Raw genomic sequence first — 21,914 nt, forward strand, 5'->3', positions numbered from 1 at the left:
GACCTAGTTTATTAATGACACCATGGCTAAGTAAGGGGAAGTGGATGAAGGGTATGCAGAACTCTCTGTACTGTCCTTGCAACTCTCCTGTAGGTGTACAATTTTTTCAAGATACAATGTTAAAAAAAAATTAGTACTTGGGAAGAATCATATATGTGTATAACTTTATTCAAAAGAAATAGTGTGCTATGTACTATATCCAGTTGTATTAATGGAGAGAACCTATATAATCTGTGTAATTAAAAATTTGATTAATCTAATGAAATTTTGCTGTCCTGTGAAATTTTGACTTAATATCTCTTATTACCATTTTAGAACAATTCTATTACACATTTTCATTGGGCTTTTTCTCCTGGCAGATCAGCTCTTACTTTGCCTTTAGTTGATATTCATTTAAAAATATGCACACACAGGGGTGCCTGAAAAGTGTAGTCAGTTGAGCATCCGACTCTCGGTTTTGACCGAGGTCATGATCTCAGGGTCCTGAGATAGAGTCCTGTGTCAGGTTCCATGCTCAGCACAGAGTGGGCTTAAAATTCTCTCCCTCCCTCTCTCTCTGCCCCACCTCCCCATTCTATCTCTTTCTCAAGTAATAAATTAATCTTAAGAAAATAAAAATTTTAAAAAATATATGCACATGTAGCAAATACCTTTTCATTTACTATGGAAGAAGAATGTTACATCCACATGGCTGAAATATGGAATCTCATGAGAAATTTAAAAATTTACAAGTTGGGTAAATGTAAAGAAGTCAGAAAAACAAGTAAGTCTGTTAAGCATGATAACAGCCACACTGTTAGACTAGCTAATTATGGAACGTTACAAATCTAGCATGGTTTTCAATACTTGACATATATTAATTGGTTTAATCTTTATAATGAAAACTTATAACCCATGAAAGACTTGTGGTTATTATTCTCATTTTAAGATGAGGAACTTGAGACATAGAGAGATAAGGCCCAAATTTTAAGAAACCACGAACCACCATTTTGCCCCATTTCTGAGAACTTATATACCAGGTTCATACCATAACATTAACTAAAGAAACACTCAGGTAGCCACATATGGCTTTTTGGAAGAGGAACAGAGCCTGAGCAATATCTTGGGCCACCTTTCTCACGCACGCAGTATAATTTCATTGCCTGCTAGTTCCATACCAGATGTTAAGTGGTGTTTACCACTTAGGCCACTCAGACCCTTTTACCACCTCATAGGGGCTGAGGCTCTCAGTCAGAATGACTCACAAACTACACCCGCTGGGTCCCAGAGCACATTACATTCTCAGGCACCAGCGTGCACTTTTGAAGGAAAGGAGGAGTTGGTCCACACATGGCCAAGGGATGTATGGATTTCCCTTCTGTGCCAACCACCATGAAATGCTTTCTTTAAACAAGTTGGTGTCCTGATCTTTCAGAGACTTTGCCCTTCTGTGGACGGGGGGACTAGTGGGAGGACCTGATTGAAAGATTGCCCTTCCCACCGTCATTTTCTGAGCACCATGACTCTCGAATGTCATCTCTTCCTCTCCTTTTTACTCCTCTCTCTCCTTGTGGGGCCTCGCTTCTCCTTCCCTGTGTGTTGATATTACTTGGCTCATTCCAGCTGACACATTTTGTTAGTGTTATCAGACACATTAGAAGGAGTAAAATCACTATGAGTGTTGTTTCTCATTCTTTCAGGTCAACAGGCTTACTTTCAAAGATGGCGCTCCTTGGTTGCTCCACTGGGGGCATAATTGATCAGTCTCCAGTCTGCAGCTTATTCTTTATCTGACTTGTTAATTTAACTCACAGTGTGCTGATTTCATAGGAGTGTTGCCTCATGTCTCAGGGGCTCAGGGTCTAACATATATATTAAACTGTCAAAAGGCTGGCAATATAAGAATGAATGGTTTATAATTTGCTCATCTGAGACATTATAGCTAATATTTCTAGCTTTTGAATCGAACAAAAACACATGGTGATAATTATTCTTTCACTGATCATTAAATATTGTAGAAGGTTAGAATAATTTTCAGTAGAATCCTCATTTGAAAGCCCTGCCTCTCATACAGCTTTATGGTCTCTGCACCACACACTGTCTCTCTTACCGAGTTTTGGGAATACTCATGAGATTTTAGGCATTCTTGAATCAAGAAACGCAATCTTGCCAGTTTTGTTAAAATAACTCACTTTTATGACACATCACTCATATGGGAAAAAAAAAACAGGTGATATATATCAACACCAAAATATGAAAAGCTAGGGGCGCCTGAGTGACTCAGTGGGTTAAAGCCTCTGCTTTTAGCTCGGGTCGTGATCCCAGGGTCCTGGGATCCAGCCCCCCATCGGGCTCTCTGCTCAGCGGGAGGCCTGCTTCTCTTCCTCTCTCTCTCTCTCTGCCTGCCTCTCTGCCTGCTTGTGATCTCTGTCTGTCAAATGGATAAATAAAATCTTTAAAAATATATATATGAAAAGCTAGTGAATATCTTACCTATACATCTACATATCAGAATATAAGGATATAAAATAAAATCCCTAGAAAACAGAAATTTGACCCAACTTTTTAAAAATTATTATTAAAATGTGGCATATTAAGCAAATGATCACCATGTGCTCCCAGGTTACTTCATATGCATTTAGCAAGCTGTCCTTGATCATTTTAGAAAGTCACAAAATCACATTTGCTATTTTAAAAATGTATTATTCTGCCAGTATTACACATGCAGTTTATCCAATTAGCTGAGACACCTATGCTTTAACTAACTTGGACTAACAGATGCTGCTTGGCACACAGAGACAAACCTGTGTGAGTCTGCTCATAGCTCAGCTCATAGCTGCTAGAGCTCAGAAGCTCTAGCTTCTAGATGTCATATCATTCTTCTGCCTTTGTCAGGACTGCATGTAAACTATGACACAGTGTTTTAAAAATGAAAGATAAAACATTAATCCTTTATGATAATTTACTGAATTAAAATTAATTAATTTCAAATGTACTTAAAATGCCAGAAAATTTTATTCTTTGGGTTTTAATGCAGTCTTGTAACTTTGCAAAAGATGAAAAAGTAATGGTTTAACTGTACTAATACAAACTTGGTAGACTTAAAGAAAGAAAGAATTTTAGTACAAAATTACCATATTAATATTTGATTTTCGACTTGAAGAATTGGTAATTTGAGCAATGCCAAATTACCTCACCTTTTTAATGATCAGGTTTGATGAAGTAGGAACGATTTTGCATGATACAAGACATGTGTGGGTCCTAGGTTAAAGGAAATGGGGAAGAAAAAAATATTAGAAATGACCACATAAAAATAAAAGGAAGGGACTTTGATTTCTGGCAAGGTTGAGAGCTAAAATGTCTGGAAAATTTCCCAGTACAAAGCAGTCAGAAATACAGGCTGTAATGTAATAAACTTCCTTTTAAATGTATTGCTGACCTTGTTAGTAAGAGGTCTCCTGGGGATGAAAATAAAGAGAAAACTCAAAACCAGAGCAGTAAGCTGATGCTGATACCACAGCTGCTTGGGGGTACTTGTCAGTCCCAGTAAGCAAGAGGTTTGAGTTTTAACAGCTGCATCACTATTGGAGACAGGACCTTGGGCCTGTTCAAGAGAGGATTTAGAATTAAAACCACCCTATGAAGTGTAGACTTTTTGAATGGTTGTAACTTTACTAAAATAGTAGAAAAGAAAAGAAAAAAAAAAAACACTTATCAGCATAGAGAGATGACCAGGAAACCTGTCCTGGCAAAGCCAACAACTCTTCTCTAGAAGAATATGCCATAAATTTAGGCCTTGGTTCTTCCCATGGATAAAACTGCCTAAAACATGAGTTCACAACCCGAAATTACAGAAATACACAGGGGATATGTAACCATGATCTAGAATCAGGCAGAAACAAAACACAGTTGAATTTGTTCTCAGTAATTTTAGAAATGGGATTACTAGTTACAGATTATAAAAATGGGTATGTTTCAGACATTTAAAAAATATAATCTGCATCAAAAACATAAAAGAATAAGGGATGTCTGGGTGGCTCAGTTGGTTAGGCCACCGCCAAACTTGATCCCAGGGTCCTGGGATCAAGTCCTGCATTGGGAATCCTTGCTCAGCAGGGAGCCTGCTTATCTCTCCGCCTCTGCCTGCCACTCTGCCTGCTTGTGCGCGCTTGTGCTCTCTCTCGCGCTCTCTCTCTCTCTCTGACAAATTAATTAATTAATTAAAATAAATAAAAGAATAAGATGCTGTCAAGAAAAAAAAAAGGTTTAGATAGTCTTGGTAAAGAGTCATGGGGAGGAAGAAGTACAATAGATACAGAACCTTACGGCTGGGAATTGTTTATGAATGGGATATGTTGTTTGATAACGAACAAGGTAGAATTAGAACTTTTATATCATTAATAATACCACTTAAAAATCTGTATATTCTTAAAAATCTTCTGCTCTTCTGAATATCTATAATAACAAATACCATGCTCTGTTTTGATGAAGATGAAGGTTTTTTTTTTTTCATTTCTCAAACACCTGTCAGTTGTTGTGATTTGTCAACCATAAATGAAGTGCTTGAAGGGTATATGGGGTGGGGAGGGGAGACCAGAGAAACCCAAGTGGAAGATAAAGTAGTTTCTGATTATTGAATTGTTAAGAATGGTGGTTGTGAGGCCATTATGGCCATTTTTATTCTTCTCTCTTATGGCAGTTTGGTCAAATGGAGAAAAATGGGTTATGAGGATAACAGCTTACTTGGAGATTTAACTTGATTTTCAAATTCCTTGGCAAAATTTTTGTCACTCTTTTAGTTGGATCTTTTATTTGCAGATAGACACTCATTCAGATGATTGCAAGTGTTACGTATTCAGATGATTGCAAATAGAGACTCATTCAGGTTATCGAAAGTACAAGATTATCACAAGTACATGATGTACTTGGGAGTTATGAAGAAATGCAAGAGAATCACAGGAATGGTAGTAAACATTACAAAGCTGAGCAGGAGAAAATAATGTGAATGATAAATGGCCCACAAATACTCACCTTCCAGCAAATGACTCCACCAAGTTTCATGCTTGCTTTGCCTACCTTACAGTTTTATCTCCTCATGGTTTGGGTTCTTTTAAAAATTGGACTTACACATCATGATGTTTCATTTGCTTTTTTCTTTACCTCATTTTAATTTTTGGCTTTCTAGGAGTAAGAATATGATCTTGGCTTCTAGGCAGCCTTTCAGTTGGTTGCCATTGGGTAGGACGCCTACCCTTGGTCTACTTCGCTACAGCCAACAGGTCCCCAACGGGGACCATATGTGGAGTAGGTGGGGCAGTGATGGTGGCAATGACTTGGTCTTCTCTTAGCCCAGCTATGTCCAGTCTGCAGAGTGTGATTTCCCTCTAACCAGCCAGCACAAACTGAGACTTGACAGGGCTACCACAGTTTTGATAAATCTGTGGGCAAAGCATTGGTACTAAGTATAATATTTGGTACTAAGTTAAGGGTACTAAGTTTAATATTTGGCTTTCTCTGGTATCCTTATTGTTTCATGTATTTTGATTCTAAATTTCTGTGATGATAGTTACCCCTCTCTAGTGCCTCTTAACACCTTTATTCCCCACCTAATGATGTGATTATTAATACAAATACTAACTTTTCTCCAAGCTAGTTAAATTCTTCAGTCTGGCCTGAAAGTAAATTCAAAACGGTTGTTCATTATTTTAGCTTGCCTGGTTATTAATCAGTTGCCAGGAAATGTGACGGAAAAAAAAAAAAGCCTATTGGATAAGGGTAGTTATTTAATACAAATTTTTGTATTAAATCTTAACAATCTAGTGTACGAATCTAGGAAGCTGTGTGTGTGTACAGACATATGTAAAATTTATTTTTTAAAAGTAGGCTTAGAGGATGTATTTGCCTTGAAGCACTCTTAAAATAGTTGGTCTAGAGTAGAACTGCTTAGCATCACTTTACATGCCATTGAACTCGGAGTTAGAATCATGAAGGGGACACCCCATAATGCAAATAGAAATGTCCTGAGGTCATTGAGTAATTTTATAGGGATCTTCACCAAAGCCAAGAAGAAGGTAGTAAATTTTATTAGCATGATTAACTCTGAAAGAGCTGGGCTTTTTGGGAAGCCAGCTGCAAATAGAATTCTTTGTGTAGGCACACAGTATATAGAATAGGCATTATACAGGGTATATATCTACATGCATTTTTCCTTTGATCAACACAGCCTTTAGTTAACTAGAAGGAAGTCTTCCACAAAATGAAAATATGTCATGAAAAAAGTGGCAGCAGTAAAACAATACCTTGCAGCTTTCCACTTGGAGTCCCCGTGGATTAGAGATTTTGCTTTACATTTGGAATGACACTGTCATGATGATTATTGCTCCTTTGGGATGGATAAGAAAAGAAATGGTGCCCAATTTTATTAGTCATTAGTATTCTCTGTTATAAGAGGTATGGGAAGCTCTGGAACTAGAAGAACATGGCCTGAATATATTTTTTTAAACAAGTAAATTATCTTTTAGTATTAGTAAAAATGTCATTTGTCTGCCTTAGAAAAATAAAACCTTCAAACGTAATTTAGCTTGTCTGTCATTTTTAACATTTCAGAAGACATAGCCCCCTGCTCCCAGGCCCGTTTTTCTTTGTCAGGAGATGGTTCATTGGTTCCTGGGTGAAAGTTTTGACATTTATATTACACTCCGAGTACTTGAGAAACCAAAGGATGCCAGTTCTTTTGGAATTTAATAATGGTATCTCCGCTACCAGGCAGACATTTGCAATAATCTGTGTACAGGCTGAAATTGTTGAAATGCCCTCTTCTGGAAGGTTACATATTTTTTGTCATAATACTCTTCATTACTGTTCTTGTTATTTTGCTGTTTATTACTGCCTGTCTTTATAATTTCTTCCATATGCAGTCCAGTCCTCATCTTCACATTTATTACTGTAGGTCAGATAGTTAAGAACTCTCGTCATGAAACTGTTTTGCTCTCCAAGTAAAACAGCCCACACTTCCAGCCGTATCTTGGTAAATAATTCTCAGAGTGGAGCGAGTGTTCGTGACCATGCTGAAGGTCCTTCCCCTGGCCATTGTAGGCTTCCTTCTTGAGTGTTCACCCGGCTCCTTTCCCATCTCTTGACTCCAGCACAATAAAGTCGGGGACACGGAGCAGTCCTGTGCCCCAGGCTTCACACACCAGTCCATTCCGGAGAGCTGTGAAGTAATAAAGACTTTTACTCCCAATGTTCCTGAAAAGGAAAAAAAAAATCACTCTTAAGAGTTCATCTCATAGCAAAACTTTATAAAGATCCTCTCGCTCGCTCTCTCTTTTTTTACCTCCTTATGACCACAGTATTTGTCTTCTCTCTGTCAAACCCAGAGCCAACAACCTTCCCCAGGCTGCGTAGGGAGATACAGGAAAAGAGATGTACAGGGCAGATGAGACATGGGAGGAAGACCTGTGGGAAGTGGACATGGCTCTGGCACATGGCGAAGAGGATGAAAAAGGCCTCCATCAGGCAAAAGAGCCCCATGGCCCCTGGGAGGACAAAGCCCAGAATGGTGTAGGAGAAGAACCATTGCTTCAGAGAGGGGTTGCTGGCATCACCAGTGATGAGGCTCCCAAACTCAGCCCCAGAGCCAGCTATCCCCAGCCCTGATGAACTTGGCTATGGTGTTGATGTCCCCTGAAATGACGCTGGTTTGGAAGCTGTGTCGAGGGATGAGTGAGGTCAGGGGGCATGGAGCTGCCCAGCTGCTGAGGCTCTGATCAGCCAGTGTCTCTGGTGGTTTTAGCACCACTGCAGACCGTGGTGGGCTCAACAGCTCAGTGGTACCCCTGACCAAGAAAGCGGTGGAAATGAACTTTGCACAGGCGGACATTTTCAGGGGTTGAGGGTCTGTAGCTGGAGAGCTATTCCCAGAGCAGAGAAGACAGAGAGGGGGGTGTCCAGAGGGTGGGGGGATGTGTGGGAAGAGCAAAAGGAAGCTATAAAGATCCTCTTTTCTTGAAGTTCCAGCAACAACTTATCATCCCTCTCTTCTTAGAAATCTGTATTTCTTAATAATACTGACAGTGAATCAAATTTTTTAAGCATTTGTCACGTGTCAGGTGACGTGCTAACCACTACACATCACTATTTTTACTTGGCACAAGCAATCCTGTGTGATGTGCCCTGTCGCGATCTTTGTTGTTTTGGAGGGGGAAATTGAAGTTCAGAGACTTGAAGTAACATGGCTCTCATGTTACTTTCTTAGTAGGAAGCTGCGGAGCCATGGCTCAGACCCAGGCAGTCTAATACTTGCTGTCTTCACAGTCACGGGCAGTGAAATCAGTAAAAATGTGTGTAATGCTGTCTCTGTCCAGACAGCCATGCTGAACTCAGTCTCAGTAAAAGAGAAGAGCTATGAAAAATGGTTTGTTTGTTTGTTTGTATTGGAAGAAGGGAGAAGCAGGATAGGAAAGCACAGATAGGGGCTAGGGAAGGCTTTAGAGAAGAGAGAATTGCTGAGCCAAGTTTCAGTGGGCGTGGCCAGATAGGGTAGAATTGCTCAAGGCTGAAAAGAAAAGGTTTAAGTGGTTCGCACAGGATGACCACTGCCCCAGTACCATTTCATCCCCTGGGAAATTGTTAGAAATGCAAACTCTCAGTCCCACCCAGACCTGTGGAATCAGAAACACTGACGGTCAGGCCCTCCAGTGTGCATTTTTGCAAATCCTTACAGGTGAACCACTGTAAATGCTCAGAAGGTGAGAATACATGGCTTATTTCAAGAATTTGAATATTAGGGGCTCTTGCATGGCTCAGTCAGTTAAGTGTCTGCCTTCCATTCAGGTCATGATCCCAGGGTCCTGGGATCGAGCCCCACAACAGGCTTCTTGGTCAACAGGGTGTCCGCTTCTCCCACTACCCACCTCCAGCTCATGTTCTCTCTTGCTATCTCTCTCTTTCAAATAAATAAATAAAATCTTAAATTTAAAAAAAAAAAAGAATATTAATAGTATTTTCACTTCTCTCCTTGTAACCAGAAGGAATGGAGCTGTGTCTTTATCACACCTAGCTTGCCTGTCTCTGGTTCAATAGTCCTGGGGAGAGAAACTGTTGAAGATATATTCTCTTTTTATTTACTTTTAGACAAGAAAGTAGACTTTGTGGATAGCAAGAGTCAACATTTTACCCTCAAGGGTTGAGCCTCTTTCCAATATCGTTTAATGGCAGGTCCGAACCAACCCATTAACAGTTTAAGTCTTCGTTGACAGGAGTCAAACTGATAGTGAAAGCAACTTGTTAGTCATCAGTATCAGTGATGTTCATTAAGTGTCTCCACATTTTACAAGTTTGATGTGCAATTCTAGAAGCATCTCTGTTATGCTTATCTGAACTGCTATGTTTGTGTGCATCAAATCCTGTTATAATAAAAGCCAAAGGACTGTCCGGTTTCCTTTGTTATACTGAAATGTGACAGTAGTAAGGACAGCTGAAATAATGTCTTATATGAAGATTAACATGTAAATCCGGTTGGTGTATTTTCCACATTTTGGAGGTTATTTGTACTATTTCTCTAGTTATTAAAAAACAAAATATCGTACTGACCACGGGGCATTTAAAGTATGACATTGTAAATGTAAAACAAATTGATAGTCCGCCTTAAATTTTGGTCTTTTTTTTTCTTCGTAATCTCTTGGACTTTCATTATTGTTGTAGTTGACATCAAAGTGACGTAACATACCGAGTTCCTAAAATTAACTGCTTTTGAACAGCACATTAATCCCCCTCTCCTTTTTACTGCGTTTCTATTATATTTATCAGAATTTTATTTTAATTTATTTGTTTACATGTCAGCCTCCTTTTTAAGACTCTGAAAGCCTAAAGTCTTGTCAGTATTACATACCCACCCAGGGCATTATTCCTGGATTCTTTTTTCTCTCTTTAAATGATACCATAAATGGTTCCATCATTCAAGGCACAATGTATTCATTTAATAAAGATTTATTAAGCACCACCTTTGTGTGTTTATTGCTTTAGGAAATTTATACTAAGGACTGGTCTGGAATTGACTTCATCAGAATTAGTATCCAGGGAACAAAAGAACTGAGGAGGGAGGCCTCATTCCTGGGCCTCCCTCCTCATTCAGATGCTGAAGGTGAAAGCCAGGACCTGGGGAACTAATCTAGGAAATCTCCCAGTGGTAATTCCAATGTTCCCTTATGACAAAGAGATGGTTTTTACATAGACTGGTTCGTCTTCTTCCTTATCTTTTGTCACTGCCTTTGCTTTTCTTTTTATTTATCTTTGTTCTCATTCAGAGAGGCAAACTGGAAGGGGCACCTGGGTGGCTGTCAGTTAAGACTCCCAACTCTTGGGGCACCTGGGTGGCTCAATCCTTAAGCATCTGCCTTTGGCTCAGGTCATGACCCTGGGGTCCTGGGTTAGAGCCCCCTTGTTGTAGGGAGCTTGCTTCTCCCTCCCCTATTTCCCCTTGCTTGTGTTCTCTCTCTCTGTGTCAAATAAATAAAATCTTTTAAAAAAAGACTCCAACTCTTGATTTCAGCTCGGGTCATGATCTCAGAGTCCTGTTGAAATCAGTGGGGAGTCTGCCTTTCCCTCTCTCTCTGCTCCTCTCCCTGCTGCTGTGCATGCACACGCTCTTTCTCTCTCGAATAAATAAACAATAAAATCTTAAAAAAAAAAAAAAAAGGAAACTGGGAGTGAAATGGGGAGATGATGATTTATTTTAATGCTGAAGGAAGAGGAAGGCACTTTAACACAGATTATTTTAACTATTACAGTTCTTCTGTGAAGTAACTACTGTTACTCTCGTTTTCTTCCATAAGACATTTTTATTCCATAAAACATTTTTTCCCATAAAACATAAAAAATCCTACATAAGGTCACACATCTAGTTGGTGCTACAGCATGGTTGAAAACCCAGAGCTGTGTAACTCAGGAGCCCACCTTCTTTTCCCCTAATATACCCACCTGTCCTGTAAGATGGAAATCAGCTGTTTTAAAAACATGCTGTGTGAACTGCATTTGTGTTCGGTTTTAAGAACAAAAAAACACAAATAAGCTGATGCTTCATTTAAAAAAAAAAAAAAGCTCGAATGCTCTATGGATTAAGTTGCTTTTATATTTGTAGCCTTTGATTTTATTCCCCTAGTCCCATATATCTTTACCCCCCCCACCCCCCCATCAATGCCTTTCCATGAAGAAAAAGCCTTAGACTATTTTTTCCCCCTGTATTTGTTATATATAGTTTAAGTGAATGATTTCAATTTTGAGTTGAGACTATTAATCTTAAAGAAGATGCATAAAGATATGTACAACTTTATTTTTTTTAGCCCTGTAGATTATATATCTCTTAAACTTGGGAAAATAGCTACCAACATTTAGCGGACATCTGACTCCATACCAGCATCTCATGTCTTGTTTTCTTATTTCTGTCAAGTATGTTGGCAATTATTTTTCACTCTTGATGGTTTTTGAGGCCATGTATTTAGATTTTGCATAGAACTTTAAAGTTTGGAGGCTGATGGTAAATTTTTATGTTGGTGTCCTGTGTCCATAATATGGCAATTAAATAGAGAGTCTGGGTGTCTCAGTCGGTTAAGCATCTGCCTTCTGCTTGGGTCATGATCCCAGGACCATGCTCCACATTGCTTCTCCCTCTCCTTCTGCCTGTCCTGCCTCTCGCCTTGCTTGTGCATGTGCACACACACTCTCTCTCAAAGAAAAAAATCTTTACCAAAAAAAAAAAAAGAATAAATAGGGTCCTGTGTCTTTGGGGTGCCCTTCACCTTACCCCTGGAGCAAACTGACAATCATCCTTCAGTTCCACTCTTCCATAGCGTTTGGTCAGCCTGACCCTTTTTATGCACAATCAGCGAAGAGGCTGAATCACTTCCCATAGTGGTTTATCTGAGTGTGTGTATCCTCTACTACTGTGAGCTCCTTCATGTAAGGACCATCTCTAGGAGCTCCAGCGAATCTAAAACGTTGCACATTCTCTAAATGTTTGTTTGGCTTAATGAATAAAGTTTATTATTTGCCATTGCAGTGGAAAATGTATTAGAGTGATTGATTTTGCATTATTTGTTGTCAGACCTATATTAAGACTCTTATTTTTAGGAAAACTGAGGTCCAGATTAGCCAGAGAGCTACTTTAGTGTTACCCTGTGTTCATTTGTCTTTCAAGCCTATGTACTTTTTAATAAAACCAGCATTTGCCAAACTGTTCCACAAGACACTAGTGCCCCAGGAAATGTAACTGGAGTCATGGCTGGTAAGGGAAAAGATAGCATTTAATGGGGGAAAATAACCCTTGGTTAAATAAAATTTTAATAGTTTTTTTTTTTTTAAACTCCAGGATTTTTCTGACTGAACTATAATATGCTGAAGTACAGAGTATGGGAGAGATTGACAGAGCAGGCGGTATTTTCCAAAGTTATGTGTTAACCCCCTCTTTAAATTTACTCTTCTCTGGAGAGGCAGGTTTGTTTGTTTGTTTGTTTGTTTGTTTGTTTTTTCCAAAAGATACAATTCAGAGAAGCTGTACTAAATGAATTCTGTATGATGTTGATTCAAGTTCTTTATATCAAAGTCATCTTGACTTTGTGAACAAAAGAAATTGAAAGATGTTGGTTGTGGACTCCTTTCCTGGATTTGTCTCTGATTTACTCTGGGAGTTTTGACAAATTCCAAAAGTACAGGAAATTGTTTCCATTTATTCATTGATAAAGGGAATATCTAGGGAGACACATGGTCAAATACTCAACCGTGGAATTTCATGAGTTTGAGCCTGTAGTCTGTTGGTGTGCTAAAAGGTCCTAGTCAAGAGGTAGATGTCAGATAGTATTATAACAGATAACAATGGACAATCCACATTCATTTATTTTACTCCATGTACATTTTGTTGCCTGAAGTACGTTAGCTTTGTAATTGTTTTTTATATAGAGACTTAGTTATCCAGTGTGATCCAAGGAACATTGTGGGGACCACTCTCTGTTACAAAATATAGTTTATTTGTTAGTTAATAAAGGGAAAAAACCAGAGCCCTTCTCTGCTGTAAGTACTAATCTAATAATACCTGTTTTCAGAAAATTTAATTTGATCAGATTCAAATCCTAGGCTTAATATGAATTAAAGTTTGATTACAAGAGGGCAGTTAGAGGTAGTTGTAGTTTCAGAAGGAAACCTATGCAAGCTAATAGAGTTTGTGGATTTGGGGAGAGAATCCACAGCACTGACTGTAAAGAGAAAGACCCCATTAGTGTCTAGGATATCAGTATGTCGGAGTATTACTGCTGTCACTATGCGGAGTTCGTGATGGTAGATGGACAGTTGAGTTTTTATAGTTTCCTCAAGGGACTAAGTAACTTAATTTGGTTAAATGTAGTCTGGGAAAAAAAAAATCCATGCAAAATAAACATTGTGAATTTGAGAATGAGAATACCGGGGCCTGTTTGAATTTAAAAGGGAAAGGGGGAGCTCCAGCTGTGAATTAGTGTGGAAAGAGTATAACACCATTTTCTCGCTTGATGACTTTGGACAGCTCTCTTTCTATATTTACTTAAAAGGGAGTGGACTATAATTCTAGGATTCCAAGCTAGGAATGTAGAAGAAAGGAGTGTAAACATGTCTTTGCAACTGATTTTTTTAGGTGACATGTTAGAAATATCATAAAAGGACTGATTTTTTTTTTTTTTAGTAAACACTATAGATTTGATCATCTAATTGAATTTTATCCATAAAAATACTTAAATATTTATTTTTAAAGATTTTATTTATTTGATCTAGAGTGAGCATGAGCAGGGACAGAGGGAGAGAGAGAAGCAGACTTCCTGCTGAGCAGGGAGCCTGGCATGGGGCTAGATCCCAGGACCCAGAGATTATGACCTGAGCCAAAAGCAGGGGCTTAACTGACTGAACCCCCCAGGTACACCCTTAAATATGTTTTTGATATTAAAAAATGCCACCAGTGCTCCAAACAGTTTTTCCCCTACCTCAAGTTTTTACTTTTTATTTTATTTTTAATTTAAATTCAATTTAGTTAACGTATAGTATACTATTAGTTTCAGGGGTGGAATTCAGTGATTCATCAGTTGCATGTAATACCCAGTGCTGTTTACATCAAGTGCCCTCCTTTAATGCCCATCGTCCAATTACTGCATCTGCCCCCACTTCCCCTCCAAAACCCCTGTTTGTTTCCTGTAGTTAAGAGTCCTGTGATTTGCCTCCCTCTCTGCTTTTATCTTATTTTATTTATCCTTCCCTTCCAAACAGGTTTTTTTTTTTGATCTTCTTTGAAATTACCTTAGAGCAAATTTAAGGACCCAAAAATTAAGTGCAATTGCTTTATATATTCATATATATTTTTATAAATGCTTGTATGTATTTTATGTGTATGTATATATACACATATATTTTTGTAACATCAAATGATAGTACCTAATTTATTTAGTTCTTCATTCATTAGACTGAGGTTTAAATGATTTTAAATGTTCCCAAAACTTTAATAGATAAAGATATGTGGTCACCATGTCATTTTTTTAAGACATTTCCTAATGTAGAATATTTTTAACAATGACAGCAGCTTCAGGGCAAATAAATATCTTACATGCATAAGCAAATATTTTGGAAAGACTCTTATTGGGATGTTTACATTATCATATGTCTATTTAGAATAGCAGTTATCTTATAACATATTCTTACCTGGTTTAAAAAAAAAACAAAACAAAACCGGAAGGGCCAGATAAGCAGGAGATTTGAGAATACAAATGAGAAAATGTGTATCAATGAAAATAAACAGTATCTTAAATTTGCAAGTGGTATTCCACCAAAGGGTTAAAGGAAACCTAGAAATTCATAATTTTCCAAATTGAATTTTTGAGTAATTAAAATTAAAATGTAGTCCTAGGCTTCAGAAATTTCCATTATTCAAATAGCTCTTACACACCCTCAAAAAGATCTGTGCAGAATATAATAGGATTGCATAATTCACAATCTGTGATAGGATAATCTGAATCGGAGTTGAGTTGAAGCATAGTACCTTAAGGATTTTAATGAAATTGAATATTAACACAATTAAACAAGATCAACCAGATCAAAAGCTAACAATCAAATTATTTTAGCTACTCTTTAAGAGCTTGCTTCCACTGGGGCTTTGCTATGCCAGTTAGACATGTGATTTATTTGTGTATTATATTTTCTAATAGACAACATTTAGCCAGAGCGTATGCTGCATTTATAGGACTTTAGAAATGAACCTTTTTAAAAATAATAGTATTCACTTGGCCTCTGCTAATGTGTGAATGAACTTCCCTCCCAATTAGTTGAATTGTCCTTTGTCTGACCACTATATATATGTAGGCGTGCAGGTTTGTGTGCGTGTGAAAAATTATACATGTGTAGACCTTTTTATTAATTCCATTTGCCACGATGTTATTAAATTATTAGGATGAACACATTTTTTAAACTGTTTTCAGTGTGGTATCTTCCTTCTCCTTTCTAAGAATTTACAAATTTTGTTTATCAGTTATAAGTGCCTGCTGCAATGGTGACAGACACACATTATTAGTATTTGTATTTACATTTACGCACATAAATCAACACGAGACATAACTTTTGGTTAACTAATAAGTGTATAGATCAGCACTCTCCCAAAGACATATGAGTCTTTGGTAAAGAAAAGTTTGAAATAAATTTAATAGTATTTTTTATTTCACCCATTACATCCAAAATAATCATTTTGTTCATCTTAAAAAATAAAACTGGCCATTATTTTACCAGCAAAAATGGGTTTATTGGGGAATAGTGGAGGATTGCAATCAGGGACAGCTGTGGGAAAACCATAGGCAATTCTGGACAACAAAGGAGAGGGATATACTGGTTTATAGAGAAAAGGGGTGGGGGGAAGTGGAGAAGGCTCTTAAAAACAAAAAGTTGATTGGAGTAAACTGGGAGTTCCAAGTACAGGTGTTTTTCCTTGGCTGAGTTGTGACTATCTCTCATTGGCTACGCTGTTGCTAGGGCAAAGGAAAGCTTTTCTTCTTCCTGCTGAGATAGGAATGAAGTGTCTTTGCCCACAGTGCTTCTCCTCCTGTTGGGTCTGCAAGTGGTGAAGGGTGAGGCATGACTGCACCCCCGCTGGCCTCCTTTCTAAACGAGATTTCTTGTCCACAATTTCAACTTGTAATTAATATAAAAATTATAGCATATTTTACATTCTGATTTTCACACTAAATCTTAGAAATCCAGTGTGTATTTAATCTCCAGGCACATCGCACTTTGGACTAGTCACAGTGGAAGTGCTTGTGGCTTGTGGTTGTCCGCTATTCGGGACAGCACAGGGCGGGGTGTTTATCCTCAGTGTGGACGCCCGGTGTGAGGGGCAAGGAGGGTGGGGATTTCGAGAATAATGAAATGAGGATGAAATCAGAGATCTTTAACAGCTTCTTCAGTAATCACTGCTTCTTTACTATAGAATGTTCAAAAAAACCACAGGGTAGGGGGGAAAAAAGGAAAGAAAAGACAGCTTTCTAAATATATGTGGACACAAAGACTATCTGCCGAGAGAGCTGCCTGAATTATTTTTCTTTGTTTGCTGACAGAAGCCACATTTTTCAAATTCAAAATAGGGATAAGGACCACAGAAATTTCTATTCCTCCCTGATTTCTTCTCAGGCTGGGAAGAAAAGCCTGCCTGCCTCCCAGTTGCCTGCGGCCTGCGGAGAGGGGAAGCTCTAATTAACATTCCCGTTGTGGAGGGCAGGGACCAGAGGGGCTCTGGGGGGAGATACAGAGTTACCTGAGCAATTTGCTTCTCAAAAGAGATGGCAAATAGAAGTTTCTGCACCTGCTGTAGCTCAGGACCAATTAGTATGAATGTGAAGGGTATGTCCTAGTCTCCAGAACGGGCTGCTTGAGCAACAGATTTATTTCTCATCCTTGCGAAGACTGGTAGTCCAAGGTTACCATGGTGCCAGTATACTCAGGTTCTGGAGAGTTCCCTGTCCTTGGTTTACACTTGGCTACCTTCTGGCCTTGTCCTCACAGGGTAGGGAAAGGAAACATTGAGTCTCTTACTCCTCTTAAAAGAGCCTTTATTCCATCAGGATGCTCCACCCCCTCCAACCTTATCTAAACTTAATTACCACCTAAAGTCCTACCTCCCCCCACACTGCCCCCCCCCTCCAAATACCATCACCCTGGAGGTTAGACTTCAACATAGGAATTCTGGGGAGACACAAACACTGACTTTGTCACAGAGGGACTGCTTTCATATCTCCAGTGTGTTCTTACACTATTTTATGTGTACGTAGTCACTAACCTTTACCTAAAGTTAGTTTTTTTAAAACCAGCATAAAATTGAAGCCAAGAGACTCATTTAGCATAAAACTAATTGTCAGTTGCTTTGAAGGACTTACATTGATGCTTTTCCTCCTAAAATGATAGAAATCAACTTACACCAGTGATTACTTAATAAAATGACCCCCCAAAAATTGTTAAATAGAAACAGAGAAAAATAAAGTTGACAGTGAAATACCAATTAATTTGTTTAACAGTTTGTTATATTAAAGTAGATTATAGAAGGGACACCTGGGTGGCTCAGTTGGTTAAGGGTCTGCCTTCAGCTCAGTCATGATCCGGCGACCCTGGGCTCAAGCCCCACATTAGGCTCCTTGCTCAGCAGGGAGCCTGCTTCTCCCTCTCCCTCTGCCTTCCCTGTCTCTCCCCCTGCTTGTGCTCTCTTACTTTCTCTCGGGCAAATAAATAAATAAAATCTCTTAAAAAAGAAAAGTAGATTATGGAAATCTGTAAATTTTTTTTTTCTCAACTCTCAAATGCTTATTTCCGAAAAATATGTTACCATTTTTGTTTCTGACAGATCCAAGGACTTGAAATTTTGAAACTCTGGTTATCTTAAGTGACAATGGACAGTTACTTAGATAATGGGATAATCTTGAAATTTGCATGGTGTTTTATAGTTTATATTATTTATAAAGTGCTTTTTGAAATCCTCAAGCTAGAATCTAATAAAAACCCTCCAACTCAGAAGTGTGGGGACAAGACCACCCAGCTGTCCACCAAGGTAAATCCTGTTTCTGACTTAGAGACCCCTTAGTTCTCCTATTAGAATGCAGCAAAATCTCCTGATTTATAAGAATTATAAGAAAAAGACAAAAAAGTAAAATATGGGTTGTTACAAGAAAAGGAATTCTTCATTAGTGACTTGCAAACTAAAATGAATGATGATTTTGAGGCATGTATCATCACAAGCTCTCGTGGAGTTGTTGATGCTGAGTTTGCGAGAGAACAAATATTCTGGTTCACTGGGGTAGGGACATACTCATTGAAAGGGTTAGGTAACTGACAGAGTCCTGATAAAAGAATCTCTGCATCACTAAAAAAGAGGATCTGATATAAATTGACATTGTTTTGAGGAAGAAGGCAACCAGAGTGTTGATTCATTTATTCATGAAATACTTATTGAGCATTTATTATGTTCTGGAGAACAAAGACAAGAATGTCTGCCATCACGGGGCTTAAATTCTGGTGGGAGAGATGTTTAAATAGACTTAAATGAAATAACATTGCAGGCCCTGTGCTGGATACTTGACATCCTCTCAGAAGTCCTACAGCAACCTCTGGCATTATCATATTTCCAATTTAAAGATGAAAAACCTAAGTCTCAGTAAGTTGCTCAATATGACACAGCCAATAAGCACCAGGAGCGGTAATTAAACCTTGTTCTATCTGGCCCCTTCATCCCATAGTTCCACAACTATACTGTCCCCAGGTCATCGTCTTTATGAGAATACTTTTCCAAACGTCAGCATTTAATAACGTTAGAACCTTTAGGTTTGCTACTCATTCGCTTGCTTTTTTTCAAAGCGGTCATTTTGCAGCATTGGGCTGAGCCATGTCTTCAAAAGAAATGACATGTGATATGTTTAGTCTGATTTGATAGTGCAAATGACTGCTTCCCCCTGAGCAACAACAGGAAGATTCTTAATGGGCGCTGTCTTCAGAATGTGATTCTGATAGGCAATTGCCTCTTTAATAGTGGAGTCTGTGTAATAGCAAAGGACAGCCAATTATAATCAGACACTGTCTGCCGAGGCTGACTTTGGTGGGGGTCCTAGAGAAATAACAGGTTTTGTGAAGGAATAGAATTCAGGAGGTGACATCAAGAGGGAAAGAAAATAAATAAAAAGGAGGCAGGACAGTTTCCCATATCCTGAATCGTCCTCACTTGTCACTGGGCTCTGCCATAGAAGGTTAGAGTTGACCCCTGCCAAGGGGTATAGTCTTATTGTTCTTATCAGATTAAGGTTTTGATTATATCTGGCCCAAGGTGGGGGGGGCATCATTATATTTAGTATGTATTGGGCCAAATCCCAGACATCTCTTCATTGGCTAGGTGAACTTAGCCTTGTTTTCTTTTTTTTTTAAGGTTGTATTTTTAAAAAAAAATTTTTTTTATTAACATATAATGTATTATTAGCCCCAGGAGTACACTTCTGTGAATCACCAGGTTTACACACTTCACAGCACTCACCATAGCACATACCTTCCCTAATGTCCATAACCCAATCTCCCTCCTCCCCCACCCAACCCCTGCAACCCTTGGTTTGTTTTGTGAGATTAAGAGTCTCTTATGGTTTGTCTCCCTCCTGATCTCATCTTGTTTCATTTATTCTTTTCCTACCCCCCAAACCCCCTACGTTGCCTCTCAACTTCCTCATATCAGGGACAGCATATGATAATTGTCTTTCTCTGATTGACTTATTTCACTAAGCATAATACCCTCTAGTTCCATCCACGTCATTGCAAATGGCAAGATTTCATTTCTTTTGATGGCTGCATAGTATTCATTATATATATATACACCACATCTTCTTTATCCATTCATCTGTTGATGGACATCTAGGTTCTTTCTATAGTTTGGCTATTGTGGAATCGCTGCTATAAACATTCAGGTGCACATGCCTTTTCGGATCACTATATTTGAATCTTTAGGGTAAATACCCAGTAGTGCAATTGTTGGGTCATAGGGTAGCTCTGTTTTCAACTTTTTGAGGAACCTCTGTGCTATTTCCCAGAGTGGTTGCACCAGCTTGCATTCCCACCAACAGTGTAGGAGGGTTCCCTTTTCTCCGCATCCTCACCAGTATGTCATTTCTTGACTTGTTAATTTTAGCCATTCTGACTGGTGTGAGGTGGTATCTCATTGTGGTATTGATTTGTGTGTCCCTAATGCCAACTGATGTAGAACACTTTTTCATATGTCTGTTGACCATTTGGATGTGTCTTCTTTGCAGAAATGTCTGTTCATGTCTTCTGCCCATTTCTTGATAGGATCATTTATTCTTTGGGTGTTGAGTTTGATAAGTTCTTTATAGATTTTGGATACTAGCCCTTTATCTGATATGTCATTTGCAAATATCTTCCATTCTGTCAGTTGTCTTTTGGTCTTGGTGACTGTTTCCTTTACTGTGCAGAAGTTTTTGATCTTGATGAAGTCCCAATAGTTCGTTTTTGCCGTTGCTTCCTTGCCTTTGGAACTTAGCCTTGTTTTTAAGATTTCCTATGAGGGAGTCATCACTCCCATCATTGGTTTTCTGTTCCCTTTTCAGGGAGGTGTGAGATCTAGTGTTGTAAAGAGCCCATGGCTCTTGTGGCCTGATAGCTGCTTTCTTCCTAGCTTCAAAACCTTGGGCAGATGCCTTAGGTCTCTCTGTCCCTGTATCCTCATCTGTAAAACAGGGATCACAGTAGAACTCACTTCTTAGGATTTGCATGGCCAGTACCTAGCCCATGGTAAATGCTACAGGTGTTAGGGACTGTTACTATGATTGTTGTTACTGTTAGAGAGGTCTCATCAAGTTACACTTAAATTGGTCACCTTTGTGTTCTTAACATCAAATGACAGTGAAGAAGAACATTTACTTTTAGATTCCCAGTACTTTGCCTATGAGTGTTGACAGATTTATATCAGCCACAGAAGACCTTTGAATTTAATAAAACAATGCATGGGGTAGCCATCAGGCATCGAGGAGGACACAGTGTGTGGGATTTTAGCCCCTTGAGGCTGTAATAATGAAGATACCATAGATCGGGTGGCAGACAACAGCGGTATATGTCTCACAGTGCTGGAGGCTTGAAGTCCAAGATCAAGGCACCAGAAGGTCTGTGTCTGGGGAGGACCGGTTTCCTGATTCGCATGTACCTGCTCACACACTATCTTCATGTGGCCAAGAGAGACTGTCTTTCTCATGACTCATATTGGCATTCATCTCATTCATGATGGTTCTACCTTCATGACCTAATGACTTCCTAAGATCCCCACCTCCAAGTACTATCACACTGGGACTTCAACATGACATATTGGGACATAGCATTCAGTCCGTAGCACTTGAGAAGGAGTGCTGCAGAAACTGGATAGGCAACATTGAGGTTCATGTCTCTGGTTGGAGTAGACCTTGGGAAGAGGCTCATCTCCTTTGCATCTGATCTCGTAGGTGCCTACCTGTGTCTCCCCTCTTGCTCACAGCCCTGGGTCAGTGTAGCTGCCGGGGCTCATGTTGTAAATGGGGATTTCTCAGTGCTGAGATGATTCGGACATGGTAACCAGTTGGAATATAAATCAGTATTTGTGGGTATGAAATGCTACCACGTGAGACCTGTTGTCTAATCTCAACTGTTTTTACTGTGCAGTCAGATGAAGAAGCAGATTTCAGGATCCCTGTTCCTTATTTGTTTTTTTATAGTTTTACTTTGACGCTATTGCAACATGCTTTTTATTTTCTTTTTTATAAGTAATCCTAAATCAGGCAACCGTGTCATGTTAGCCTTAAAATTCAACTATGTCAGGCTTAATTTTATCAACAACAAAAATCAAAGAAGAAGAAAGGAAGGGGGGAGGGAGGGAA

At 38.9% G+C, this 21,914-nt stretch overlaps 1 protein-coding gene and 1 pseudogene across 1 annotated transcript in view; one reads left to right on the forward strand and one right to left on the reverse strand.

Annotated features, from left to right (window-relative positions):
- The window catches only part of EXOC4 (exocyst complex component 4), a 724,031-nt gene that overhangs the window by 385,833 nt on the left and 316,284 nt on the right, over nt 1-21,914 (forward strand). The window lies entirely within an intron of this gene.
- On the reverse strand, nt 7,092-7,885 carry LOC122905276 (annotated as a pseudogene).

Source organism: Neovison vison, chromosome 4 (assembly GCF_020171115.1).
Source record: "Neovison vison isolate M4711 chromosome 4, ASM_NN_V1, whole genome shotgun sequence".
NCBI lineage: Eukaryota > Metazoa > Chordata > Mammalia > Carnivora > Mustelidae > Neogale > Neogale vison.